Raw genomic sequence first — 13,002 nt, 5'->3', positions numbered from 1 at the left:
GCGCCTGGGTGGCTCAGTGGGTTAAAGCCTCTGCCTTCAGCTCAGGTCATGTTTCCAGGGTCCTAGGATCGAGTCCCACATCAGGCTCTCTGCTAGGCATCGAGCCTGCTTCCTCCTCTTTCTCTCTCTCTCTCTGCCTGCCTCTCTGCCTACTTGTGATCTCCATCAAAGAAATCAATAAAATCTTAAAAAAAAAAAAAAGAATGTTTAGTTCAGGTATTGGAAAACTCCAAAGTCAAAGAGGGAATATGAAGGCATCAAGGAGATAGTAACAGCAGGAGCAGCTACTACCCCTAGGCTAGGGAGGGAATAAATGGGGTTAACATTTGTGTTAAAAGTTAGAAACTTGGAGATTGAGGGAGAAAGACAACTATCATATGATCTCCCTAATATGAGGAAGTGTGATGCAACATGAGGGGTTAAGGGGGTAGGAGAAGAATAAATGAAACAAGATGGGTTTGGGAGGGAGACAAACCATAAGTGACTCTTAATCTCACAAAACAAAGTGAGGGTTGCTCGGGGGAGGGGTGTCGGGAGAGGGGGATGGGGTTATGGACATTGGGGAGGGTATGTGCTATGGTGAGTGCTGTGAAGTGTGTAAACCTGGTGATTCACAGACCTATGCCCCTGGGGATAAAAATGTATTATATGTTTATAAAAAAAATTTAAAAAATTTTAAATTAAAATGAAAGAAAGAAAGAAACTTGGAGATTGAGAGGCACCAGAGAGGGTGGGCTTGCTGAGTCCCTGGGGATGCTGGGTCTCTGGCCAGTTGGTATCAGGTCAAAGAAGAGACTCTGCAGCCAGAACCCAGACTTTGGGAAGGAGGAACCTGTCAGCTGGTGATGGTATCTCTGACAAAGTTCAGTGAGGCTGGTTTGGGGAAGTGTCAGAAAAATAGCAGACTGAAACACCTGTTGCTATTAGGAAAAAAATACATTGCTTCTAGAGTGAGGAAGCATTGTTAGGATAACAATGACAGGTGCAAAACATAAAATCAGGAATAGAAAATATATGGGGGGGGGGGAATATATGGGAAGGAGCCTGTCTCTTCTGCTCTACCCAGGCTCCTGGTCTCTCTCTAGTGCCTCCTACAGGCCAAGTGCAGGAGTCAAATGCAGTTTACAAGAACGCAGTTTACAGAATACCAACCCCAGCTTCCCAAAGCTCCCAGTGGCCATGTGGGCCTAACGCTGCCAGACCATAGCTTAGTAACTGACCTGGTCACTGTAACTTGATAAAGATTCGCTGAACTGCTTCCCCAAATCAGGTACTTTTTTGAAAACAGACATGTCTTAGATCTCTAACTTGTTCGCCTGCCAGAGGTTCACAGCTTGTATTTTTTACTGATATGATAGAGTAATTCAACACTGAACTTGAAACTGCAGGGGAAAATGTAAGAACATTGCTGATTTGTTCCAGGAAGTGAGTGCATTCACACTCAAATTGTTCATGTGGATTGGGCCAATGTCCACTGGAGACTCTATTCACTTCTACTGCTAAACTTCCCTGTAGTCAATGGAACCACGGTTACTGAAGAAATGCAGAGTTATTTACTGGAAATGCAGTCAAAATTCGGGGAAGATTCACAGTCTTTGAGCATGAATCATGTTTTAAGTTTCCATGATTGCTTCTAGAGTGTCAACCTCTGTGTGTGACTGAATAGTCAAGTATCTGCCATATCATTTCAAGATGATTTTATTCTGCCTGGTAGAATTATGTCTATCAAAAAGACAGAGTATCCTGCAACTTTGAATATAGATGGTGTAAGTGCAGAAAATTCCAGAACGATTCTGTAATTGTTGGCTATATAACTATTTTTGGCTCTATAAAAGTGTGTTCTCTTTTAAAAATGATGAAACTAAATCTTATAGCCATCTGGTCATTATCTGACTAAAAAATAAGGCATGCCCTCAAAATCTTGAGAAAAGTTTATTTTATTAAGTATCGAACAGAATTTTGTTCTGGTTTTGCAAATTCAATAACTAGCCTTAGAATTCCTTTTATATATAAAAAGTGAGCTGTTTTTGATGAATTGTTTTTATGTTTCTGTAAAAAAATCTACATACTATGTATTTGCTGTACATAAATAGCCAGAGTGATGGACAAGTTCACAGACAATGCCAAGCCTTTGAGGCTACACGGGTTTCAGAACTCAGAAGTTTTCCAATTAAAAAAAAAAAGTAGTATGGCACAGATACTCAAGTACCATTTGAAAATTCACATTAACTAACGTCAGTAGACTACGAATAGTCTCATGTCTATGCATACCAAATCAGGGTTTATTACCATGTAGTACCAGATGAATTATAAGGAATCTTTTGATTTTTAGAACATGTCAGGTTTTGGAATTAGAAATAAAGAGTTGTATTTATGATTACTGTCAAACAAGATATCTACATGTCTGGGAATTGGTCTATCCAATCATGTAACCTCTAAATATGACCTGAGAAAGCTTCATAAATGTGATTTTTTAACAAACAGAAAAGACTTTAGCACGTTTACATGCAAAAGAAGAGAAATTGAGATTCAAAATTCAAGGGGTAGAAGCAATAGATGTCATAAGAAAATGAAAAATAAAAATAGAGAGATCCTTTTGCTTCTTTCACTTAAACCATCATCTGCTGAGTGACTTCTGTATGCCAGAATTGTGCCAGATATGGAAAATACAAAGACAAATAAGCCCCAGTTCCTGCCATCCAGAGGCCTCCAATAAAGTATGAAATTCAATAAAGTATGAAAAATTATCCTAGAAGGAAAATCCATAGATTTACAGTGGAACAGAGGATGAAATAATTGATTCTTTTCAGAAAGAAGAAAGAGTCAAAATATTTCATTGATAGATGATACTTGAAAAATAAATAATTATTTCTCAGGTTGGATGTGGGAGAACTGAAAGGAAGAAAATTACTTTTAGGTAAGAGGAGTTAGTGAACTGTTAGTGCAGTTAGTGCACATGGTTGTGAGACTGTGTGTCATGAGAAATGTAATCAACAGCATAGATAGAGTCCTCGATATCAATGCAAAACACTTTTGAGAGCCTACTGTATGGTCTACTTACACTGTACAATATGGTAGTCAGTGGGCATTTGTGGCTATAGCACACTTGAAATGTGACTTTTGGATAAGTAACTGAATTTTTAATTTTATTTAAATTTCTTTTTTTAAATGTGTTTATTACTTTACTTATAATAACCATAATAAACCCATTATATATTCACAAACTACATATCTGTTATAAAAATAGCAGTATTTTCCAAACTACTTTGGGATATCCCACCCTGAGATCATTTTTACTATGCTAGTAGACCCATTTCCTGGTTGAAAAAAAAAAAAAAGTGGAGGGCATCTGATGGTGGGCCTGAAGTCATTTCAGTTCAACAAGGATGATAGTTAGAAAGAAAACTGGACACATAGCTTAGAAAATTTAGGACACCTGGAACACATGAAGACAATTAAAACTGACAAAGACAAACTACATACTGTAACTATCTCTCACCATATCTAATCCCAAGCTGAAGGAGGAGCTCCAGCGCATCCTTGTCGAAGAGATGAACCAGCCTTTGTGAGTTTCAGTAGCACGTGGAGCCTTGCACCAACCTGGAGAGACATGATCAGCCAATTTTTTTTTAATTTATGAAATATCTATTAATAGGTACAGAATTGATAGGCCATAAGGTAAAAACGTTTTAGACTTTGCAGGTCATGTGGTTTGTAGTCACCTAGCTCTGTCATTGTAGCATGAAAATAGCAGAAGACAATATATAAACAAGTGTGTCTGGGTTCTAATACAACTTTATTTACCAAAACAGTTGGCATACTGAATCTGGCCTGTGGGCCACAATATGCCAACCATGCTTTGGAGTATAATCATAACTATTTTACATTCATATTCCAAATCCCACACAGATTCGTCTAGTGGTCAGCACTAAACTTAAAACATACAGAGAAAAGATGTCTAGGATATGGAGCTCCACATTAGGTATGCTGACAGTACAAAATCACCAACCCATGTTCTCAAACTGACTGCAATTATCCTGAGTTACTCCTATAATTGGGTGGGGGGACCAATAACTCATCAACACTATAAAATTATACCTGTGGTATATAGATAGACACTATTCATGTCTTTACGGCCCCAGGGAGTTTGGTAAATGCAAAGGAGTGAGCATGTGCCTGGCAGCATCACGGAACTTTTCATAAGGAATGTCATAAGAGTGATGAACTCTTCAAAGGACTCTGCCTTTCACAGGATAATTCCCATTGGGATAAACAATTCAAATGGGAATCCTTAATTCAAAGGTTTTTGGAGAATGATATTTTACCTCATTCTGTCCCATATAATGTGTGAAGTTCAGTGTTTTTAAAAAATAATTTTTTAGTAGCACAACACTTTCTTCAGATGAAATCTTAATCAGAGGTGGGAATTAATAAAACATAAAGGGGGGCTTCTATGGGGAACTGTAAAGAAATAAAGAGATTAAAGTTGAACACCACCAGTTGAAACCATGCTAGAGATGGGGGAGTATTTGCATTACAAAGGTGGCTATTCACTACAGGTCTTACCGATTTTCTTTTTTATATAAGTAGAATTTTAATACATTAAGGTACATCTATGTGTTATTATGAGCACTCCTCTCAGCCTATCCTGTATACTGGCTGTATACTTGTATATGTGAAGCTCAAACTCTTGACCCTGAGATCAAGAGCCACACACTCTTCCAAATGAGTCCGCCAGGTGCCCCCATAGTTATTCTTAACCCTAATATTATCCTTTGGTCTGATAACTCAGGCTACCTTAATATCCTGGGACATCAAGATAAAGATATTCCCACAGCCAGATTTTCATTAATACTCTCCAAAATGGGGGCAATTTTAATGATATGTCTAAAAACTATTATTTCCTATAATCTCTAGGCATGAGGGGTATATCAACAACACTGCTGAAGGAAGAACCATCCTTAAAAAAAAATTCAGATATTGCTACAGAACACAGATCACCTTCTGAAAAAGCACCTAAAGATCTGAAAATTCTCTCTCTGTATCCTCTAAACACCCAGTAGATCTGCAAGACAATTTGTTTGATTGACAAGAGAGAACTATTTCAAATGCCAGTGGGTAGCCTTCCAGCAAACAAGACTACAACAAGAATGTTTTCCCCCTACTGCTAATGGCTAATCCTGGCACTGAGTCTTTGGCTGCTGCTTCCCAACATGGGTATCCTTTTAGTAAATGTGCCTGCCACAGCTTGCCTCAAACGGATATGGTGTCAAAATGCAGAGAGAAGAAATGAGTTTAAGAAAGAGAAAACTGGGGGCACCTGGGTGGCTCAGTGGGTTAAAGCCTCTGCCTTCGGCTCAGGTCATGATCCCAGGGTCCTGGGATCGAGCCCCATATCGGGCTCTCTTCTCAGCAGAGAGCCTGCTTCCTCTTCTCTCTCTCTCTCTGCCTGCCTCTCTGCCTACTTGTGATCTCTGTCTGTCAAATAAATGAATAAAATCTTTTAAAAAAAGAAAGAAAGAGAAAACTGGTCTCTATTAGTCTCATATCCATTAGGGTGCAGGGTAGATTCAGCTGGAAGGGCAAACAGGCATTTGCCCAGACAGAAAGTCCGTTTGTTCACTATGATAACTACAAGCTTCTGAAGACGAGATACCCTAATGCTCTAAGCCCCATCCATGTTTAAGTATAGAGTGCAATTCTCTTTTATTAGTACTTTTTTCTTTGTGGGCTTTTGATCTTAAGAATGGAAATACTCAGAAATCAAGGGCAACAAAAGAGCCTAACCAACACGGAGCTTATATGGCAGTCCATACCCTAAGATGAGAGCACAGTTGACAACAGAGATCCACATGAGTAAGCAGAGCTTGGAGAAAAATGCCCTGCATCGTGATTCCACAGCATTTGGACAAAGATTGCCTTTGGTCTCATGATCATAGCTGCTATTTGAAAACCCTGGCGCATTTCTTGACTGTGCCTCCTAAGCTTAGAGTCATCTCAAAGCCTTTCCTCAAAGATAAATATAAAGCGTTATTAACCACCATCCAGAATGATAGTGTAAGGCAACCAAGAACATGATAAGGACTACCTAAGTCCCCGGTCTCAAAAGGCCAGTGTTCTAAAAGAGGCTTTGCAATATTTTCTGCATAAATTAGTGACACAATGAGTATAAGATTAAAGTTGGGTCAAATCTAACCAATACTAATCAGGTAAAACTAATACATGGTCATAAAAATTGGAAAAATAAATATGCTTCTTTATGATTTCAAATGTCTGCAAGAAATGGTTAAATGATCTCAGGAAGGAATATTAACTTTTAAAAATAATATATGTCAGATGTTTTCAAAGGTTAGAAAATTGGTACTTGTCATACCAGAACAGGTAGGAAAATCAGAAATATGCACACCATCCAAAAGCACTATATTATGTGACTCTGGCATTCTTCCACCTAATGTATAATTAAATTACATTAGGCATTTATTGAAGCCCACTATGTACCCAGCATTGAACTAGATGCTAGAAATAGAAATACAAGTGACATTTATTTCTTGCTTTCAAAGTGGAGCTCATAATTTAATGGAGGAGATAGAACTCATTGAAGATTGAATACAAAGATGAAATTCCTGTTTGGTTGGGCTCACTTGACCCTACTATGGAAAACCCATCTTCCTTATTAGGCCACTTTGGTACTAAAGTGTTAAAAACATCATGTGATGAGTTATAAACAAAACAGTATGAACCAAATGCTCTGGAAATGTTCCAAATGACATGGAAAGGTTTCACCAAGGTCAGAACAACTGAGCAGGGCCTCAGTCAGTGAAGAGCATTTACTCGGCTAAGAAGGAAAGAAGGAAAGGGGAGATTGGGTCAGCATGATCTATGGAGATTTGAGAGTATGTCACATCTGAAGAAAGATAGCCCATGTGAACAGCAGCTGGGGATATATAATAGGGATGGGGAAGTGGGAAGTAAATAAAGAATTGCAATTAGAGCATAAAGTAGCTAAATAATCTTTGACCTAATAGGTTTCAGTGATGTAATAAATCTATCTTCTGAACTTTATGTTTTTAAATTTGACAATGACAGAGCTCTTGGTTTTATTTAGAGTCCTTGTTTTCCTAAATACCTCCATGTTTATATCCATTTCACAATAAAACAAACCATAAAGGATAAATTCATAGCTACTCATCCTGACCAATGCATCAATAATTCTTTAACATAGAGTTCAGTAATTATATGTTTAAAAAAAATAGTAAGAATTTGAAGATAAAAGTTCATGGACCTTTGCAGTGTATTTCTATCTGGAAGGTTAAAACAAGGCAAGTGTTAGGTGGAAGGGACTTAGAGTAAGAGAACAATAGTGAGGGGTGCCTGGGTGGCTCAGGTGGTTGAGCTGCTGACTCTTGATTTCAGATCACGTCAAGATCTCCGGGTCCTGGGATGTAGCCCCATGCCTGGCCCCATGCTCTGCTCTCTCTCTTTTTGTCCCTCTCCCTGCTCATTCACACACACTCTCTCTCTCTCTCTCTCTAATAATAAATAAATAAATAAATAAATCTTTTAAAAAATGCTGAAAATGGAGAAAAAGAGCAGACTCAGAACGGTGCTTTAAAGTAAGAATCAAAATTAGTATAAAGAGAAGTAGATGCCCTACACTACAAATTCTGGGAGAACAGAACTCCCTCCTGCTACTGGGCAAGCTAAGACAAAGTGAGACAGTCGTTTGCATGAGCAGTCCTCACCTCCTTCGCCACCCTTCTGTGTTTGACTCTGTTGGGACATGACAACCTCTCTCTGGCTGGCTTCTTGTTAGATTCTGCCACTCTGAGGTACTGGTGGATATTGGAAGATGAAAAAGGGGAAATAAATCTTTTTTTTCTTTCAAGCCTTCCTTTCAAGAGCACCTTTCAGCACTTCTGGCACGCACAGAGTAGAGTCTCTTCCTCGGTCCTGGTTCCAGTGTTCACATGCTCTCAGCAGTCCTAAAACCTGGCTTCCCAGAACACCCTTAGCATCACTGGTCCTGGCTTCTCAACAATTGCTCCATGGTTCAAGCACTGACTAGGTTCAAGCACTTCCTTGGGTGCCAGGCCTGTTTCGTACACCAAGTCATAAGGTAGAGAAGTGTCCCTGACCTCTAAGAACACACCCCCTCTTCTCCTTTGTTTCCCAGACTTAAGGACATAAGCTTCATTCTGCATTCATCTCTGGATTACATCAGCTTCCGTTTTTTGTTCTCTTAACTCCTCAACACATTTGTAACCAGTCACCTAAATCACCTCTGTTTGAAAAACAAAGCACTTTACTGACTAGACCCTAAATTATTCAATCCTTGTTAGCAACGGTCAGCCCACAAAACAGATTCACCAAGATTAAATTCTTAGAGTGAGTTCCTGAGCTATGCGACTTTAAATGCAGAGATGTCATAAATCCCACAGGAAAACAGGATACTTATAATCTATGGCATGCTTTGGATTCATGATTTCTTAAATTAACGACTGAGATTATTTGAGATCAATTGCCTATAGAAGGCAATAATTTGGGAGAACAGTTGGGTGTTACATTGAGTTCTTATGGTAGAAATGATTTTACATACTATGGGGTGAAGTGTCTGCTTTTGGAGAGTTTACAGAAATAAAATCATAATCACAGGGCTTTAAACTCCTAGAACAAGACATCATCAAAAAGTATCCCTGAAAAAAATCACTTATTTTTTTCAGTGCCAGGCAGATATTGGATTATTTATTATTATTATTATTATTATTATTAAAACCACTAATCTCTTGCTGAAGATAGGGTAACAAATTTACCCAGGCAGTTGCCTTGTAAGAGGGTAACTGTTCTCCTTAAGATAAGGAGAACACCCATCATTATCTCTATATCCCTAACTGGAATCTTTTTGCATATACCCCAATGGGAGCAAATACAAAACCTAACTCAGGAAAAAAGAAACACCAAAATAGTTACGACATTTCTCTAATTCTTATCAGCAGATACCTGGAGAATATGGAGGAAATAAATTCCAAGGGTGGTAAGCCAAGGAGAATAGAATATAATAATGCATGGAACCAGATTTTTTACTCTGGATACACTTATCTGAGATACTGAAATTAATGGGTTAACTTGAACAACTAGAAATGTTCTGAGAGTTGGCTTTGTTAGTTTACTAAACCAGGACTCAGTGGGTAACCTGTATTCAATATTTAGATGAAAAAATTTCCCTAGCATAGAGAAAAGAATCCATAAACCTAGACAGATGGAAATGTTAGCATGGATTTACTATATATGATCCATCACATTTCCTCCCTATTTCTCAAGGGGTCCCAAAAGACATTCATTTTCTTAAGCATTAAAAAAATGCTTTATTTTGGAGAGAACCAAATCATGTAAAAGCTCTGTGTGTCTGTCCTCTGAAGACTAAAGATGATAATGTTGAGAGATACCCCACTGACCCGTTTCCTGATTTCAATGGGAAACAAGAACTAAAGAGACAGAGGCCAAATAACAGAGAAAAGATGAGTTTACTTTAATGAAACGGGCAGAAGGAAACAATGACAATCAGACAGAAATCCCTATTTGGATAGAAATATTTGGTGGTAGTTAAAGAACTATGGTGTTCTTAGGAATGAAATAAGTAGATTTATTAACTAATCTATATATCTAAAAACAACTCTAGGAATCCAAAATGCCACTGTGGTACCATTTGTCAAAGTAGGAATTTATGAAGCTAGATAATATACAGAATTTGGACCTAGATTTGCCTTATAATATGTTCAGATACTCATGGTTATTTCTTCAGCTCTAGAATATATAACTGAAATAGATCAGTAGAATTTTCACATTGACTCCCTGACCCCTGGAGCGAGACACCCCAGAATATTAAAACAAAAGCAATACTTTATTTTCATGGAAATTGACAAAATTATTGTTATCATTGAAACCTTAAAAACATTTTTTTCTTTTTTTCCTCCGTCCTGCTGTGTGTGGCTGACTGTTTCTGGCCATGTCTTCTCACAAGACTTTCAGAATCAAGTGATACCTGGCCAAGAAACAAAAGCAGAATCATCCCATTCCCCAGTGGATTTGTTGAAAACTGGTAGTAAAATCAGGTACAACTCCAAGAGGAGGCACTGGAGAAGAACAAAGCAGGGCCTATAAGGCATCACATGTCATGAAATGACATACCTAACTGGCATCACGTATTTAATTAAACTGTGTGAAGATCATGTGTTCTATCCTATCACTCTGTAAATATCCTTCCTACCTGGCCAACAGACATGTTTTATCAGGGAAATGATTTTTCTGCTACTATGCCTTTGCACCAATAGGTTGGTTTGGTATTAAATTTGAGAACTTTTAGTCCTAAAAAAACAAACAAACAAAACAAACAAAATAAAAAACCTTGAAAAATATTACAGTGAAGGACGCCTGGGTGGCTCAGTTGATTAAGCAGCTGCCTTCAGCTCGGGTCACGATCCCAGCATCCTGGGGTCGAGTCTCACATCGGACTCCTTGCTCGGCGGGGAGCCCGCTTCTCCCTCTGCCTCCACCTGTCAGTGCTCGTGCACGCTCTCTCTCTCTCTCTCTGACAAATAAATAAATAAATAAATAAAATCTTTTAAAAAAAGAAATATTACAGTGATGATATCTACCAACTCCCAGTATTCACATATGTACAAGGGACAGGTGGATGTTGAAGAATAACTATAGATTATGATAGATTTGATTATGTGCTGGTTCTAAGTGCATCTGATGATCTATATGTAGGATCTTCAGATATGGTCTAGATGTGAAGCAAATGAATTCAGAAATTAACTGTGCTATTTCCTCTATACCAATTATAAAGAATTGGAATATAAAGAACCAGAGCAATTTTCTTTTACCAGGAAGGGTCAGCAACATACCTTCATTTTGGGGTTATATCGACTCTCTTGCTCTTTGTAAGCTAGTCTTCAAAGACCTTGATCATCTTGACATCCCACAGATATATTAGTGAACTAAATGATATCTAAATAACTTTTATTTTTTAATTTCTTTAAATATTTTATTTATTTATTTGAGAGAGAGCATGTGTTCATGCAGGAGCGAGGCTGGGGGAAGCAAAGGGGCAGGGAGAATGACAGACAGACTCTGTGCTGAGCTCAGAGCCTGACGTGGGGCTAGATCCCAGGATCCTGAGATCATGACCTGAATCTGGAGCTTAAACAACTGAGCCACCCAGGTGAACCTCTGACTAACTTTTAAAATGCAATTGCACATATATTGTATTCTTTGGAACTGTTGAAATAGCATTCATAATCTATTCTTCAAAGGTATGGTAGAAAGAAAAGCTACACAAGGTAATAAACTGACAACATTCACTATTTCCTCCATGAAAATTAATCTAATTTTTTATATCTCTTTACTGGTTACTTTTTGTAAATTATACTTTCTTATAAAATTATTATTTCATTCATTTGTATCTTTTTCTTTTTTAACCACTAGCATGGGCTAAGAGGTAAGTTTAGCCATCTATTACATGTTTATTTCTCTATCTTATAGTTTTTGTTTTATGAAGTTGAGACATTTGGCTCAAGATATTTGACACTATTATATTTTTATTGTGAATGACTCTTTTTAACATTACAGAGTATTCTTTGTCACAGTTAATGCTTTTTGGCCAGAATTCTGCCTTGACTAATATCTTATGACTCCAGCTTTGCTTTTGTCTTGTATAATTTGCTTTCCTTTTATTTTAAGTCCTTCTAAATTACTTCTTTTAGTTATTTATCATGTATACTATGATACTGTGATTTATAAAAAATATATATTTGGTCTTTGTCCACGGTTTCCGACTCAAAGCTCTTAAAACGCCTAGAATCTCCTGTGATAAGAGCAATAATGGAAAGCCCTTAGGTAATTTAAGGATGGGGAGCTGGTTGCCAGGAAAATCACTCTTGTGATCAGAGGGTTGGAACTTTCAGTACCACCGCCCCCCCCCCCATCTCCAGGAGCTGGAGATTGAGTTCATTCACCAATGGCCAATGACTTAATCAATCATGCCTATGTAATGAAGCCTCAGTAAAAAACCAGAAGAAGAGCATTCAGAGAGCTTCCAGGATGGTAAACACATGGAGATCTGGGAAGAGTGGCACACGTGGAGAGGGCATAGAAACTTTGAATCCTTTTTCCATATCTTGCCTTTGCAACTCTTTCATCTGCCTATTCCTGGGTTATATCCTTTTATAATAAACCAGTGATCTAGTAAGCAAAATGTTTCTCTTTGTTTTGTGAGTTGCTCCAGCAAAGTAATCAAACCCAAGGAGGGGGTCTTTAAAACCTTCAATCTGTAGCTAATTGGTCAGAAACACAGGTGGCAACCTGGACTTGCAATTGGCATCTGGCAGGGGTGGATGGGGCAGCCTTGTAGGAAGACCCCTTAACCTTTGGGATCTAATGCTATCTTTGAGTAGATAGTGTTGAAATTGAGTTAAATTGTATTACACTCAGCTGGCATTGGAAAATTGCTTGTTCGTGTGGGGAAAGTCCATACACACACACACCCCTATACAAACACACATGTTGGAATTGGTGACCAGAATCTTTAATATATAGAGAGTGTGTGTTTATATATATTTGTATAAAGTATTCTGCTTTCTTGAAAAATTTTTCTGAAATTATGTTCATTTATATTTATTGATAGTTCTGATCTTATTTCTATTATATAATTTAATGTTGTTGATCTTTTATAGATTTTTAAAGACACTTAATATCCTGGTCCCCTTTCTTATTTTTTATGTGTAGTTCTTCTGGTAGTAAAGGAGGTTTGCCCTTTCGTTTTAATCATTGTTTCATAATTATGACTTTATATCATGTCATTACTTATTTATGTCTTTTGACATAATTATCCCTACTTTGAATGATGATAAAAGTGTTCCATTTTATTTCTTCTTCTCTACTTCCTAATTTAAGTTGATAATATTAACTGTAACAATATTTATGTTTATATTTTTAAATACGTCT

At 37.6% G+C, this 13,002-nt stretch overlaps 1 pseudogene; it reads left to right on the top strand.

Moving 5' to 3' along the window:
- The first annotated feature begins 10,003 nt into the window (after nt 1-10,003).
- LOC131835408 (large ribosomal subunit protein eL39-like) lies at nt 10,004-10,158 on the top strand (annotated as a pseudogene).
- The last annotated feature ends 2,844 nt before the right edge of the window (nt 10,159-13,002 follow it).

This window comes from Mustela lutreola, chromosome 7, assembly GCF_030435805.1.
Source record: "Mustela lutreola isolate mMusLut2 chromosome 7, mMusLut2.pri, whole genome shotgun sequence".
Lineage (NCBI taxonomy): Eukaryota > Metazoa > Chordata > Mammalia > Carnivora > Mustelidae > Mustela > Mustela lutreola.
This window is presented reverse-complemented; position numbering and strand designations above follow the sequence as displayed.